The sequence below is a fragment of the Myotis lucifugus genome, unplaced genomic scaffold, assembly GCF_000147115.1.
Source record: "Myotis lucifugus unplaced genomic scaffold, Myoluc2.0 scaffold_220, whole genome shotgun sequence".
Taxonomy (NCBI): domain Eukaryota; kingdom Metazoa; phylum Chordata; class Mammalia; order Chiroptera; family Vespertilionidae; genus Myotis; species Myotis lucifugus.
The window spans coordinates 1,468,461-1,484,580 of record NW_005871268.1 but is presented as its reverse complement, the minus strand read 5'-3'; the positions used below and the strand labels follow the sequence as shown (position 1 = coordinate 1,484,580).

The 16,120-nt window shown below is 39.5% G+C and overlaps 1 long non-coding RNA gene across 3 annotated transcripts in view; it reads right to left on the bottom strand.

Moving 5' to 3' along the window:
- Positions 1-4,454: 4,454 nt before the first annotated feature.
- LOC106698722 overlaps positions 4,455-16,120 on the bottom strand; it is a 13,995-nt gene continuing 2,329 nt past the window's right edge. Inside the window, exons 2-3 of one of the 3 annotated variants that reach the window (XR_001350108.2) lie at positions 9,950-10,098; positions 4,455-4,666 (exon numbers count right to left, since the gene is read on the bottom strand). This is a non-coding gene — a long non-coding RNA (uncharacterized LOC106698722). The other 2 variants (XR_002831510.1, XR_002831511.1) reach the window with 2 other exon arrangements.

The window sequence follows — 16,120 nt, the reverse complement described above, 5'->3', positions numbered from 1 at the left end:
CTGCCAGCACTGATTAAACAGGGTGCCAGTGCTCATGTGGCACCCTGTTTAATAAACAAATATTGAGTATTTTTATGTGGTAAGTATTGTCCTGAAAACTGGAGATACAATGTTAAAAAAAGAAAAATAAACCATTGTCTTTATGGATCTTAGGTAGAAGTGAGAAAGGCAGAGTTCAGATAAATTCATTCAAATGCTGAGTTAATCATTAGAGTAAAGCATGCTGTGGAGAACTGTGGGTGCTATCATAACACAACAGGGGCCTATCTAACAGAGAGTCACAGACTTCTCAGGAGACAAATTTATCTCAGGATCACTAGCTGATAGACATGAGAGCAACAAACCACTTCTATTGTGGTGAAAAAGCTGCCAGTCACTATCCTACCAGCTGTGCTCTGCTGAGTTCCAGCCTGCACAGGAGCCAGGCAGAGTTGGCCCTGGAAGAGTCTATCAGCGGTTCTCAACCTGTGGGTCTCGACCCCTTTGGCTGTCGAACGACCCTTTCACAGGGGTCACCTAAGACCATCCTGCATATCAGATATTTACATTATGATTCATAACATTAGCAACATTACAGTTATGAAGTAGCAACGAAAATAATTTTATGGTTGGGTCACAACATGAGGAACTGTATTTAAAGGGCCAGAAGGTTGAGAACCACTGGACTCTAGATGAAACAGAACTGCTGCTGTAGGTGTACATGGTTATGTTTGGTGGCTCTAATTCCACTTGCTCTGTGAGTCTAAGATCTCTCTCTCTCTCTCTCTCTCTCTCTCACACACACACACACACACACACACACACACACACATACAAACACACCACATGCCTGCGGGCAGGGGAGAGAGAAAGAACATTTTGTCTTTGTCTCCATGTTATTTCCTTGTTTGCTCCAATGTTGGTTTTTTAAATCAGAAAACCAATCCCAGTGGCCATTAAAAGTGAATTCAGTACTTGAGGCAAATGCTAAACTCTCTCACATTATTCCTGCCTGTCCTTTCTTTTTCTTCTTGGTTCCTTGAGTCTGCTCAACTTTAGACTCTTTCTGTGTTGTGGTTATAAGCTCAAACTCTGAGGTCATAGAGACCCAGGTTCCAATTCTGGCTCCCCAGTTACCAGCTGTGGGACTTGGGGCTAGTTCCTTAATGTCCCTTAGCATCAGCTTTCCCAGTTATAAAAGGAGAATAGTGACAGTACCCACCTCTCAGGGCTAGTGTGAGAATAGAAGGAAATATGCTACTACACATGGAAGCTATAGTTATTATATTGTTTTTCCATTTTCACCCTGGGACCTGACAGCAAAATCTCACTACTGAATTTGAATACTCATCCTCTATTAAGACACAGACTGCAGTTCCTCTCAGATGCTTCTCACTCAGGGTGGCTTCACTTAAACACCCCATTCAACCTCATTCTCTAGATCAGGGGTCCTCAAACTATGCCCCACGGGCCACATGCAAATACAAATATTGTATTTGTTCCTGTTTTGTTTTTTTACTTTAAAATAAGATATGTGCAGTGTGCATAGGAATTTGTTCATAGTTTTTTTTTAAACTATAGTCCGGCCCTCCAACGGTCTGAGGGACAGTGAACTGGCCCCCTGTTTAAAAAGTTTGAGGACCCCTGCTCTAGATCACCGGAAGGGGGTTAGTCAGGCAGTCAACGCCACCTGGGAGTATCAGGCCGCTCCTTTTCAGCACCCTTCCTCTCTCTCTTTTTTCATTCCATAACCTTTCTAATGTGGATAGATTTTTTTCATATTTATGAAACAATTTTAAGTAAACTCTTCTTAATTTTAAAAACACATGAATATAATGTCACACATTTCTCTCTCTGAAAAAAGAAAACAACCCACTCCAAAACTAACAAACCAAAGTGGCATTAAGTTGCTTTGTACTGATGCTAATGATTTTGTTTTTTTAGGGTCTATGGGCCGGGGTGGGAACGAAATGCTCCCCAACCTTGATGAGATGATATCTTGAGGTTCCTTTAGAGATACAAAAAGCAAGCTAATGACAAAATAATGAGTTCTAGCCTACACGATGTGGAAGCTATGTGCCCAGGCTTTGTTGATAGGTCTGAGTTTGTCAGTATTTCAAGAAAAAAGACAAGAGTTGTCCATATTTCTTTTTATTTAAATCTTTTTAAGGATTTATTTATTTATGCTAGTTTCTCTATTAATTTCTGGATTCAACAATAAGGCTATTGCTTAGCCATGCATCTTTTTTTGTGTGCGACACTGAATGCATTTTATTATAACATTTTCCTCAACTTTTTATTTTGAAACAATCTAGGTTTACAGATAAGTTACAAAGATATTACAGAACTCTTACATATCTTACACTCAGCTTCCCCTGTTATTACATTATCTATTACATTTATCAAACCTAAAAAAATGACATTGCTACAGCATTATTAACTAAACTACAGACTTTATTTGAATTTCACCCATTTTCCCACTTAAGGATTTAGTAAGATACCACATTCAGTTTTCCCTTGTTTTTCTTTTTCTTTTTTTAAAATATATTTTTATTGATTTCAGAGAGGAAGGAAGAGGGAGAGAGAAATAGAAACATCCATGATGAGAGAAAATCATGGATCGGCTGCCTCCTGCAAGTCCCCCACTGGGGATTGAGCCCACAACCTGGGCATGTGCCCTCGACTGGAATTGAACCTGGGACCTTTCAGTTTGCAGGCCGATGCTCTATCCACTGAGCCAAACAGGCTAGGGCTCCCTTGTTTTTCATTAACTTGACACTTTTGAAGAGCACTGTCGGATATTTCATAGAATGTTTGGGACCAGAACTTGTCTGATGTTTTCTCGTGTTTAGACTCGGGGTATGGATTTTTTTTTAGAAAACCATAGAGATGAAGTGCCCTTCTCATTGCATCATGTCAGGGAAACATGAGGTCAGCATGTACTAGTCAGCTTATTACTAGGGGTGGTGACCTTGACTCCTTGGTTAAGGTGATGTCTGCCAGCTTTCTCAACTGTAAAATTAGTATTTTTACTCCTTTTATACTTTATTCACTAGAAGCAGTTATTAAGTCCAGTTAATAACACTCAAGGGCTGGGAAAATAAATTATATCTCTTGGAGGGAGAAGTATCAAAGAATTTGTGGACATTTTTTAAAAACCACAAAAGCATTTAACAAATATTTTGGGAGAGATCATTTGAGGTTATGCTTCTATTCTGTTTCTCTTTAAAGTTTCACTCACTAATCTTATCACTCGTCCTTGAATCTTGTCCACAATAATTATTACTATGGAGTTCAAGTGCTGGTTTTTCTATTGCCCTCATTCTGTCTACATTTATTATTTGAAGTTTTGGAATTTTTCTGTAAGGAAGAGTTTTCCCTTCTCTACCTTTTATTTACTCAATCATTTATTTGTATCAGTATGCACTACTAGATACTTATTTTATTCTTTGGGTTATAATCAAATGTTATTGTCATTAATTTTGTTGCTCAAGTTGTCCCAAGTTTGGCCAATAAGAGCTCTTTTTATTCTGTATCATCTCTCTGCCTGCCTAGCTCTCTGTCTATCTGAGTTCATGCTGATATCTTTGACTCCTCCAACTCCACACCGTTCATTCTAGCCTTCCCTCCTTTGCTTGCTTGTTATCTTACTTCCTCTGGCAATGAGAAACATCACTTCTGTTATCTACAATTTATGCACTTATTTGTTCAACCCCAGTGTACCCAGAAAGCAGTATCAGACTTGCTGACCTGTATTCTTGTGGGAAACAATTACCAGGTAGAGTGCAGTGCTTTTGTCGGTTCTTTCTGTCTTTGGCATTACAGGTTACAGTAGAGCACCGCTTTCCCCGATTACCTAGGTCAGCTCTTCCCCCTCCCGTGCAATTTTGTTAGACATTTTTCATACAGTTAGAGGCATTTGTCATACTCAGTCTGCATTTCAACTTGGGATTCCCTGACGTCCTGATTTTTTTTTTTAAGTTGCTTGCAGTAAAGTTTGCTCTTTGTAGTCTACAATCTAGTGGGTTTTACTAAATGCATGGAGTCAAGTGTTCACCACCACAGCCCCTTTGGAGTGAATTCCTTCCCCTGCTCTAACACATATGGTAACATTTTCAATAATATTTCTAAGGACTAAGTGATATTAGGAATCAACCTGTCCAAACCTTTTCTGTTTCAAAATTTTTGGTATTTAAAAAATGTATAAAAGTAATACATGTACATTTTTATTTAATGGTAGAAAAGGTATAAAACAAAAAACAGTTCTCTCTCAGTCATTTGTATGTGTCAATATGTCAGAGTTTGTCTCCTTCGGTGATTCTTTTGATCTCCAATTGGCATGTCCTTGTCTGCCCCAGGGTCAGACCTTTAAATCTGGACGTCTCTCCCAGCAGCTAATGGTTCCAAGTCCTGTTCTCGGAAGTAACTAGTATTGACCCTTTCATTTCACATATAAGAAAGCTGAGAATCAGATATTAAGGTCAACCAGTTATTTATGACAAAACTTGAGGTGAAATTCAGACTCAAGACTCCCAGCCCATTGTTCTTTCTGCTTCCTGGTGTTTTGTTCAAAGGCACGTATTCAGATCAATCTGCAGCCCAAATATGGGTGAGTGTGAAATGGAAAACTTGTAAAACACCCACGAGGTGGTACGCAAGCCGGTTGCTTTGACTGCAGCTGCTATAGCTGTAGATCAAGAGGAATTTGTGTGTTAAGAGAGGGTCTCAATCCACATGGTTTTTATTTCTGCCCCCCTCTGGCTGTAGCAGGGGGTTAGTAGGGATTTGTAGAGAAGCTCAGACACAAGGCATCAGTAAAGGTCTTCTTATGGAAGTCCCTGTTTTGCAAAGATTTAAGGAGTAGCAATTAGAAGCACAACATTCTACACCAATCAAAGAATCATTGATAAAATTTGTGCCCTTGAAACTGAAGTTTGAGGAACAGAAAAAGCAAAAGCAACTCTAGAATTTGTATACTAGTCATGAGGCGACCCCACGACTGGACCAGTGTGGCACTCTGAAGCCAGAAAGGTGGAGAAAGAACCCACAGTGGCAGCCTGATGGAAGACAGAGCTGCCAAAGGACCAGAGCAAGACAGCACCTCCCACCTCCTGGCGGAAACTTCGCCAGCATCTCGACTAGCTGCTGCAGCTCTAAAACTAAACCATGACTATAGCTGTGAGTACTTGAAATATGGCACAGATATTTAAACTCACATTATTTCCATGGTGGAGTTTAGTTTTTCTAATTAATCCTTTTATCACTTGAATAAAATGAACTCCATATACTGTTAAAGATAAATGCCTGAAGTGGGTGGAACTTGCTAACGTGTGTAGTCGCAGCCCCAGTGGGTGCCCAGCATGGGCAGGCTGGGACAACATGCCCAGCACAAAATGTTGCCCAAACAGGCCCCAATTCTAGGAAGATGTGCCACTCTGTACAGGTATGGAAACAAAACCCCGAGCAGCAACATTTAGAAGTCCTTCCAGGAAGTGTAGCAATATATTCATCTTTCTGGATTACAAACTGGTTTATGTTTTGAAATTGTACATCTCACAGGCATTTTAAATATTCTAAAGGTTGTTTGGAGAAAGGTTAAGATAAATAATTTCCCTGCCATGTTTTTAGATATCTTAGGTCCTCTTAAAGTAAATGATTTCCCTTTCATATTTTTAGATACGCTGGCTCTTTCACAATGGTATTAACACTGGAACAAATGTTTAAATGGGTGCAACTTCTCTTTCAACCTGAATTTACCTTAGAAAATCTCCCTTAAAAATAATTAGCTTGGCCCTGGCTGGTTTGGCTCAGTGGATAGAGCATCGGCCTGCGGACTGAAGGGTCCTGGGTTCGATTCCGGCCAAGGGCATGTACCTTGCCTGTGGGCACATCCCCGGTTGGGGGTGTGCAGGAGGCGGCTGATCGATGTTTCTCTCTCATCGATATTTCTAACGCTCTGTCCCTCTTCCTTCCTCTCTGTAAAAAATCAATAAAATATATTTTAAAAAAATAATTAGCTTGTTTGTTTATTTATTCATTCAATCATTTAGTTGGATTTATAACTTTCATTCCCTAAAAGGCACAGATTTTAAGTGTTCAGTCTGATGACTTTTAACATTAGTAAATACCCATGAAACCATCACCCAAACAAAATATAGAACATTTTCATCACCCCCAAAAGTTCCCTCATGCTATCTTCCAGCCAATTTTACCCCACTTTAAAATGCAATCACTTCCTGACTTCTATCATAAATTTTTTTGCCTGTTCTTGTACTTCATTTAATCAAGGATGTTTGTGTGTGTGTGCATGTGTGTGTATGCATACACATATCTTTCACTGTTTCTGATATTCATCCATATTGCTGTACTTATCAATAGTTCTTCCTTTTTATTGCTGAATAGTATTTCATCGTAGGGATATACCACAACCTGTTTACTCAATCTCTTGTTGATGGATACTGGGGTATCCAGTTTTAGGCTGTTATGAATAAGGTTGCTATGGATATTCCTGAATTAATCTTTAATTTTTCTCTTCTTAAAAAAACTTATTATTTGAATAAATTTCAAACTTACAGAAAGTTACAAAAATTAAAATAGCACAAAACACTCATACTCTTTATCCAGATTTATCTATTATAAAACCTTTGCTTTATCATTTGTGCGTCTGTGCTTTCTCTTTTTGTATATGTATATGTGTGTGTTTTCCCCTGAACCATTTGAAGGCCTTTTACTCAAAAATTATGGCCCTTTACTCATTAAAGTTCAGTGTATATTTCTTAGAATATGGATATGGCCTAATATAACCACAGTATGTTTATCAATTTCAGTAATATAACATCAATATAATACTCTAATCTACCAATCATATTCCAATTTTGTCAGTTGTTAACCCAATAATGTCCTAACAAAGTCTCTTACTCTCTCCTCCCTCAATACAAAATCCAGTTTGGGATTAACTATTGCTTTTAATTGTCACCTCTCTTTAGCCTCCTTTAATCTAGAGTATTTCTAAAGCCTTTCTTTGTCTTTATGACATTGACTTTTTTGATAAACACAGTACCTGCCCTTTTTAAATGTTCCTTATATAGGTTCTGAGTTTCTTCATGATTAGATTCACATTATGCCTTCTAGACCAGAATACTGCATAAGAGATATATCTTTTTTAGAGGAGCTCATTTACAGAGATGAGATGTTGATCTATCTCACATTGATGATACTAATTTGGACTGCCCAGGCAAGATGTTTTTCATTTTGTTCTCTGTAAAATTACTATTTTCTGTTGTAACTAATGGTTGGTCTATGGGGAGATAATTTAGTATTATGAAAATATCCTATTTCTTACCAAAATTTCCTCCTAGATTTAACATCCATTGGTAATTCTTGTCTGACTCAATCCTTACTATGACTGTTGCAAAATGATAATTTTCCACTTGTGTATTCCTACAAATTTACCAGTTGGCCCTTAGCATTCCACTGTATCAAGGGCTCTGTCTTCTGCATTATTTATTTATTATAGGTATTGTTAGTAATTTCTATTTCTTCAATTACTGTACTTATTTTAGTGCATAAATTATCCCAGATTTGGGCAAAAAGAGTCTCTTCTAGATGGCTCTTGTGTTCATGTGACACATGCTCATAATTTTTAAAATCATCTCCTTATTTTCTGGAATAACTAGATGTTCTAGGCTCATCTTATACTTAACCTGCTCCATCCATGGAATTAGATGTTATTTTGAGGAGCCCTGGTTTGTCAGTGAAGAATGGTATTAAAGATCAAGATCTAGGTACCAAAGTATCTGCTTCTTGGCCCTTTCAGTGGACAAAATTAAGAAATATATTATACAGATATACAAATATACACCTGTGTAGGGGTTCAGAATGAATGACCCCAAGATGTGCCTCTGTGGTATGTGGATTATTTTTGAGCTAAAGGCAACTATGGGCTCAAGAGAAACTTCTGTCCACCCCCTCCCTCAACTACCTAGAATTTAAATTAGGGGCATTGCCCATAAGAGATGATCAGAGATAAACTTTTTAACCTATCTCTATGGCAGGGAAAACCACTAATTACTAAACACCTATCTTCTTATTGTCCTGGAAATGACCTTCCTCCCCACTAAAGACCCAAAGCGCTTTACCTCATCCTTAGTTCAAAATGTCATACAACCTCATTTTTCTTTCTATCTCTGAACCTCTCATGTACTGTATGTATAGGATTTCTGACTTTCTTATTCATACGTACATATATACATACATACATACATATTTAAATTTGGTAATTTTCTCTTGTTAATCTGTCCCATGCAGATTTAATTATTAGACCAGGCAAAAGAACCTGGAAGATAGAGGAAAGTTTATTCCTCGCCATTATCTGCAAATACATAAACATATGTACTTATACACATGAACTTTATATATGCATACACACACTATCTACATGTTTTAGATTTTATAAATTCACACCTGAGAACTCCAATTCCAATCCATCCCCTCGGGTTCCTTTTTTGTCTTCTTCCATTACATATTTCTATGTCTCTTCTACCTTCCTGAGGTCTGTAGTTACCAACAACATCAATACATTTGCTCAATCCTATAATATATTCTAAAATAGCTTCAGAATCACTTTGCCCATAATACTACAATAAAGACATTTGTAACATGAGCTCAGCATTAATTTGTAATTTGTTCTTATCCTTCACCTTGCCAAGAGTAGTCAAATATTTGTTCATTATTTACTTGGCTTCCTTCCATCTTTCCTTCCTTCCTTAGCTCGTTTCTTAGTGTTGTGCCCTCTTCTCCCCCAACCCTCCTGTCTAGTTTGGGTTATGGTTTCATCTGAAATACAATTATGTTCATTTGTTTTGTTTTCCTTTCAGGTTTTCATTTCCCCCTCATTCTTAGTGGTTGAATTTAATTTCAAAATATGTAAGACATAAATATGCTTCAAGAGTCAGAATTACGCAATATATATATATATATATATATATATATATATATATATGTGTGTGTGTGTGTGTGTGTGTGTGTGTGTATATAATATATATATATATTCTCAGAGAAGTGATATTCCCTTTACATTCCTTCCATCTGGTTTCCTGCCACCCCCATATACCACCAATTCATTGTTATCTGTTTTCTCCTTTAGTGTTTATTTTACAATGATAAGAAAATATGTATATATATATCCTTGTTTTCCTTTCTTTTGTACTTAAAAGGTAGCATTCTATATAAACTTGTCTGCTTTTTGTAACTTAATGATTCCTTCTGAAATTATTTCATTTCAGTTCATAGAGATCTCTATTATTTTTTACAGCTGCATAGAACTCAATCTGCACCTTTACCAAAGGTTTTACAATCATGTCCTATGTTTGATTAGATTCCATTATTTTGTAATTTCAAATAATGCTGCAGGAAATAACCTTAAATAAAATTGCTTAATGGAACTCATTATTTATCTATGGTGTCATTTAAAATTTAATTTAATTTAATTTAATTTTTAAAAATATATTTTATTGATTTTTTACAGAGAGGAAGGGAGAGGGATAGAGAGTTAGAAACATCGATGAGAGAGTAACACCGAACAGCTGCCTCCTGCACACCCCCCACTGGGGATGTGCCCACAACCAAGGCACATGCCCCCAACCAGAATCAAACCTGGGACCCTTGAGTCCGCAGGCCGACACTCTATCCACTGAGCCAAAGCAGTCAAGGGCTAAAATTTAATTTTAAATAACCCTGTTTTGATTATTAAAGCCTAAATGTAATAACTTTAAATAGAAATATCTAAATCCAGTGGGTACCAACACTGATTACATTACTATTCTGAATGGGTCTATCTTAATGTAACTCTATTATAGAGGAAAGAAGTGGGAAAGTCTAGAAACAGGTGATGGAATAGGAGAGGTAATACTGATTCCCCCACTAATTAGTAACAAAACATTGGCCAAGTCGCTTCACCTCCGGAACTCACCTCTCCCTATGATCTGTCTTCATCTGCAAATAAGGCCATTGGTCTAGATGTCAAGGTCCATTGCAGCCCTGAAATCTTCCTCTTTTGTTTGTCTCTATAGCTTCCCTCTCATAGCTATCATTGTTACTTAAATAATCATCTTCTGGCATCTGTTTCACAGAAAAGGAATGAAGTAGATGTGAGACTAGATACCAAGGTATAAATAAATAAACTAAGTCAGTTGAATACCTAAAGGTTGGTAGTAATTTTCTTTTTAATCAGTGCTAGTTTTCTCTCACATCGATGTCTCTCTCTTTCTCCCTTTCCCTTCCTCCATTGAGTGCCTGCTATGTGCTAGCATGGTACAGGGCCTGAGGATATAGCTACTGTAAAGAAACAAGTGTGCATATACATTTTTAATTAGTATGATCTGCTTCATTAGTCTGGGGCCGTGGTCGGCAAACTGCGGCTTGCGAGCCACATGCGGCTCTTTGGCCCCTTGAGTGTGGCTCTTCCTAAGCCTTAGGAGTACCCTAATTAAGTTAATAACAATGTACCTACCTATATAGTTTAAGTTTAAAAAAATTTGGCTCTCAAAAGAAATTTCAATCGTTGTACTGTTGATATTTGGCTCTGCTGACTAATGAGTTTGCCGACCACTGGTCTGGGGTAAAAGTCACATAACATTTCATATTATTTATTTTTCCCAATGAATTGCCCAATTAATTCCCTTATTAGGAAATCCAGTATTTTGTTCTTGGTATTGCCTCTTTCACCTACTTCATCAAAACCAATAGGAGCTAACTCAGCCCAAAGTGGTTATTAGACTTGTTTGCAGATAAGAGAGGGAATTAAGGTTTCTGAGTAGTTTAGTGACTGGAGTTTTGGCTAATAAAAATCTTTGGCTGCTAGCTGGTGTTGCCATTGCAAGTTGGCTCTGTCAGTCCCAAGGACCCTTGTTCCACCGCCCAATGCACCAGGTGCACAGGTTGTAGACTGGCTGAAGCACAGACTCCCAAAGCTTCTCTATGCTGGGACATTGTCCCCCCAAAACAGGGGTAGTTCCTAGGTGACTGAATTGGGATGGCTTTCATAACTTAGCTCTACCTGTGGCCATGAGGCTCTGCTGTTGAACTAGTTCATTAGCCCAGATTTCTATTCCTCCTGAAGACTTTCTCTTTAGGATCCTGTGCTAGTGAGACAGGACTATCTCAGTCATCAGAGCGGTTCTAATAATGGTCAACCTGGACAAGAAAGAGGTTGAGATCGAAATCTCTTTCCTCTCAGAGGCTCTACTGGGCAAACTTTCCCTGTATGGGTTTGGGCTAATAGGAATTGTCTTGTCAGGATGTCTTATTATATACTCTCCCTGATGCAATGGGTACCTATCTCTTCTGCCATTTGTATCAGTAAGAGGAGCTTCTCAAGTGACTCCTTTCTAAGCAAAGATGATATGTTCCTGGTGACTTACGTGTTTACTTTGTCAGAGCAATGACATGCCTCTCCAGACACCCCATTATACAGTAATAGAATCATATATGAAACAGAAGTAGTACAAAGGAGGAAGTGGTTAACTTGCCAGGAGGTGGGGGGTAGGTAGAAATGGTCAGAAAACACAGTTTGGAGTAGGAGACCATCAGTGCCTCCTATTAAAGGATGAGCTGAGTTGGGAGTGGGGATGGTAGGGCAGGAAGAGATTGCTATTTCAGGTAGAAGGAACAGCATAGTTAAGGGAAGACAACAGAGGGGAATAGCAGTGTGCTTTTGTCTCCTGGGGCAGAGGTAGAAAACATCTATTGGAGGGGAGGAGTGCCAAGACAGGATTCACGGAGGTAGGCAGAGCTTCTATCATAACTGCCTTTGTGTAAGATGCTAAACATCCTGGAGTTGGTATTGGTGATGAGGAACTAGTGAGGAATGTATTCATTTGCATATGATTACCTTCTTTGGTAAGCACACACGACTTCTCTGCTCCTGTCCTCAGGTAAATATTATCCTCCTCTCAGGCACCCCACCAGGAAATCTCAGAGTCCATTTAAAATTTTTCTTCCAACTAAATAACAATCTCACCCGCCCCATCTAATTTGAACCCAAAGTCCTTTCTTCTTGTTTGCTCTGTGTTGCCCTGACTCACATGATCACAGCCTCTTACCTAGATTATTTCAAGAGTGTTCAAACTGTTCTCTCTGCTGGATGTTTCCTCCTTCCATCCATCCTACACACTGCCACTAACATGGCCTTCCCTAAATAGAAGCTGAGGTTACTACTCAACCCTGAACTTGAATTAAACATTGAATAATTAACTCCATTAAATATTGACCTCCATTAAACATTTCAACTGTTTGTCCTACTTCACACCCTTCCTTGAACCCCCATCCATACCACTTCTTTGCTCTCATTATATCTAAAGCCCCTTTCTTCTATCTATTTTTCAAGGTGTGGCCCAGATCACATCAACTGCATAAAAAATTACCCCAAAATGTAATGGCTTAAAACAAGCATGTCAAACTCACAGCCCAAGGGCCATATGTGGCCCATAACGAATATTTTTGTGGCCCAGCCAATATAACAGTACATAAGAAACGTTTTAATAAAAATTTTGTAACTTAATTTTTACAATATCCTGTTATACATAATCCTATCTAATAATAGACAAACATGGTAATTGACTGTACCTTCGCTATGCCTCCCATTGGCTAATCAGTGCGATATGCAAATTAACCACCAACAAAGATGGCGGCTAATTTGCATACTGCAGGCAGGGTGGGACAGCGCCATCCCGCCTGCCCTGCCGCCATCCGGGCCTGCTACCTGTGACCCGGGGTGGTGGGCGTCCGTGTGCGACCTGACCTGGGGCGGCCAGGCGGTGCAGCAGCGATCGGCCAGCCCGCCTGGCCTCATCCGGGCATCCCCTGTGCAATCTGCCGGCCCGCCCGGGCTTCCCGTGTGCGACCCAACCTGGGGCGGCGCCCCAACCCCCGGATTGGCCCTGCCGTGTGCACGAACCGGGGAGGCAGGGCAGGCACCGAGGGATCGGGCCTGCCATCTGCCACCCGGGGAGCAGGCCTAAGCCAGCAGGTGGTTATCTCACGAGGGGTCCCCAGACTGTGAGAGGGCACAAGTGGGGCTGAGGGACACCCCCCTCCCCCCCCTCCCCCACCAATGCACAAATTTTTGTGCACCGGGCCTCTAGTTATTAATAACGAACTACAATGTTTGCTAATGACTGATTACTATAATCGTGTTACATTCATTTCCCTTACTTGCCTTACACGCAGGCGCACCATTTCTCTCCACTAATACTAGCAACAAATATTTTAGCAGCCGATTGCCACGTCATTAGTCTTGGACTGACTTGTTTGATGTGTACAACAGGAAATATTTCACTTTCAGAGAACAAGAAAAATAGGTTTATTTGCATTACGCTTATTACTTTGTGCAGTTATTCAGTGTCTGGTAAGTTAATGCTCAAGAAAAAATATTAATTTTTATTAAAATGTTCTATTATTTTATGTTAACGATTACTCATTGATTTCAGCCCTTTGTATTCAGCATGTCTCTATCGAAATAAACCTATGTTTCTATGAAAATTGAACCTTTTGTTTTCTTGCAGCCCATATAAACTTAGACCTTGTTTATTTGGCCCGTGTTAGCCTTTGAGTTTGACGTGCTTGACTTAAAACAATGATAAATATTTATTATCTTGCACAGTTTCTGTGAGTCAGGAATTTAGGAGCATCTTAGCTGGGCCAGCTGGCTCAGGGCTACTCCTGAGGCAGCAGTGAGGCTTGACTGGGGACGGAAGACCTGCTTCCAAGGCTGGCAGGCAGGTGCTGTCTCTTAGTGGGAGGGGAAGAGTCCTCAATTCTTCTCCAGGCTGTTTGAGTGTTCTCTGTGGCAGCTGGCTTCCCCAAGAGAGTAAGGAAGCCAAAAGACCAAGGTGGAAGCCACAAGGCCTTTTATGATCTGGTCTCAGAAGACACATATTACGCTTTTGGTCACACAGACCAGCTCTGATGTGAGGGAGATTACACATGGGCATTCATGCCAGGAAGCGAGGATTACTGAGGACAGTGTTGGAGGCTGGCTAACACCACATCTCTTAAGAGGTTTTCTAGATTCCCTAACTCCATATGACCTCCTCCCTATTCTCAATAGGTCAAACTCTCTAAAAGTCAGAGCTCCTGGAGTTCTACTGATAAAATAATATTTTTTCTTAATTATTCAGTATTATAAACTGTGAGCCAGAAAAATTGCTTTGGTTAATTATCAAAGGACGATGCTGAGAAACCTTGTTCTCTAAAATCATAGCTTATCCGAACTTGCTTGTTTGGAACTCATATTAGGGAGAACAGAGTGTTCCTTTCTTGCCTGGCGGATGTCAACTATTCAAATCACTTTCACTTAGAGAAGCAGCCTCAATTTAGAGCCGCGGTTCTCAACCTGTGGGTCGCAACCCCTTTGGGGGTCGAACGACCCTTTCACAAGGGTCGCCTAAGACCATTGGAAAACACATATATCATTACATATTGTTTTTGTGATTAATCACTATGCTTTAATTATGTTCAATTTGTAACAATGAAATTGGGGGTCACCACAACATGAGGAACTGTATTAAAGGGTCGCGGCATTAGGAAGGTTGAGGACCACTGATTTAGAGTGTGTGCATAGGTTCAGATAAGGACTCTGGGACACAATATTCTACATTAATCTTAAATTTTTCCCCCCCCCAAGGAAATAGACCCCAGAGTCTGCTTGTCAACTGAGGTCTGATATTAACCCATTTACATACTGATCTGAGTCTCTTAAGTACTGTTTCACTTAGATCCTACTTAAACTCTCCTCTTCCCCTAATACTATAATGACCCCCATTTCTTCCCTTTTTGGAGACATGCCCACAGTTCTTCTGCTGTGTGGTGTTCTTTGCTGCAAGTTAATACACCTAACTTGGTTAGGTTACAGGTTTGGCTCTGGAGATCTTTATCTGATGGGCTTTATGAACAGCTATAATTTATGAGCTCATATTATCTAATTTCATTTTTTTTTTAAGAATCACCCATGCTTCTTGATCAAGGGTACCTTTTAGAATATCTTGCCCAGTGAATCCTTATCTTTCCTCTGAACTACAGTCTACTTCCTCAATATATCCTTCCTCTGAAATATAGTCTATTTCCTATACAGACTACATTTAAAAAAAATGTTCTTATTGATTTCCGAGAGAAGAAGAAAGAGGGAGAGAGTGAAAGAAAAATCAAAGATGAGAGAGAATCATTGATCTGCTGTTTCCTGTATAGGGGATCAAACCAGCAATGCAGGCATGTGCCCTGACCAGGAATGGAATGATGACCTGTTACATGGGTTGATGTTCAACTACTGAGCCACACAGGCTGGGCCAGACATTTTGAACTAAACTTGCATGCTTTTCCTTCACTGCTACAGACTCTAAAATTATTCGAATAGTCACTTTCTCCCAAGGTTCCTAATACTTTTACATTACTAAGCAATTTATTGCTCAATTAGCAATTTTCTCTTTTGTCCTTCTGAGCAACTTCTTGTTAGGTCACTGAAGGAGGAATACACGAGGCCAGAATGGTGAGGGATTACGAATTTATTTGATCATCTGCACACCAGGTGGCTGAGCCTGGATAGCTCCAGCACCCAGTGACAATAGTCATTGGCTTTTAAAAGTCTTTTGGTGGGCTTTTTTTCTGGGCGGATACTTCTTTATGCATACCTGGAGGGGAGATAATGGAATGTGGTCACCACAAGTGAATGTGGTCTCAGCAAAGGGAATATCCATAGTGAAATGACCTGGAAAGCCAGTTCCCAGGGGAGGAGTATCAATTCAATTGCTCAATCAAACCTAACACTTCTCTGGTCTTTAAGATTCAGCTACAAAATCATCTTCTGTGTCAAGCCTTAATTGAAGGCTCTAGATTTAGAAAAACTAAGCATTTACTCTTTTGTGCTGTTGTAATGTACCCCGCCAATCACACAAGGATGCCTCAAGAAGATGAATTAAAGAGTCACATTTATTGCAAATCCGGGACTATGAGGGGGCATTTCGCTCTCCCAGATCTCATAGTGATAAGATGGCTGCAACACCAGATTTATATAGGCAAAAATCACAAAGGTATTGATTACCACCCCAGGGTTTGGAATGAAGGAACCTGGTTTGCAAAAAGCAGTTAC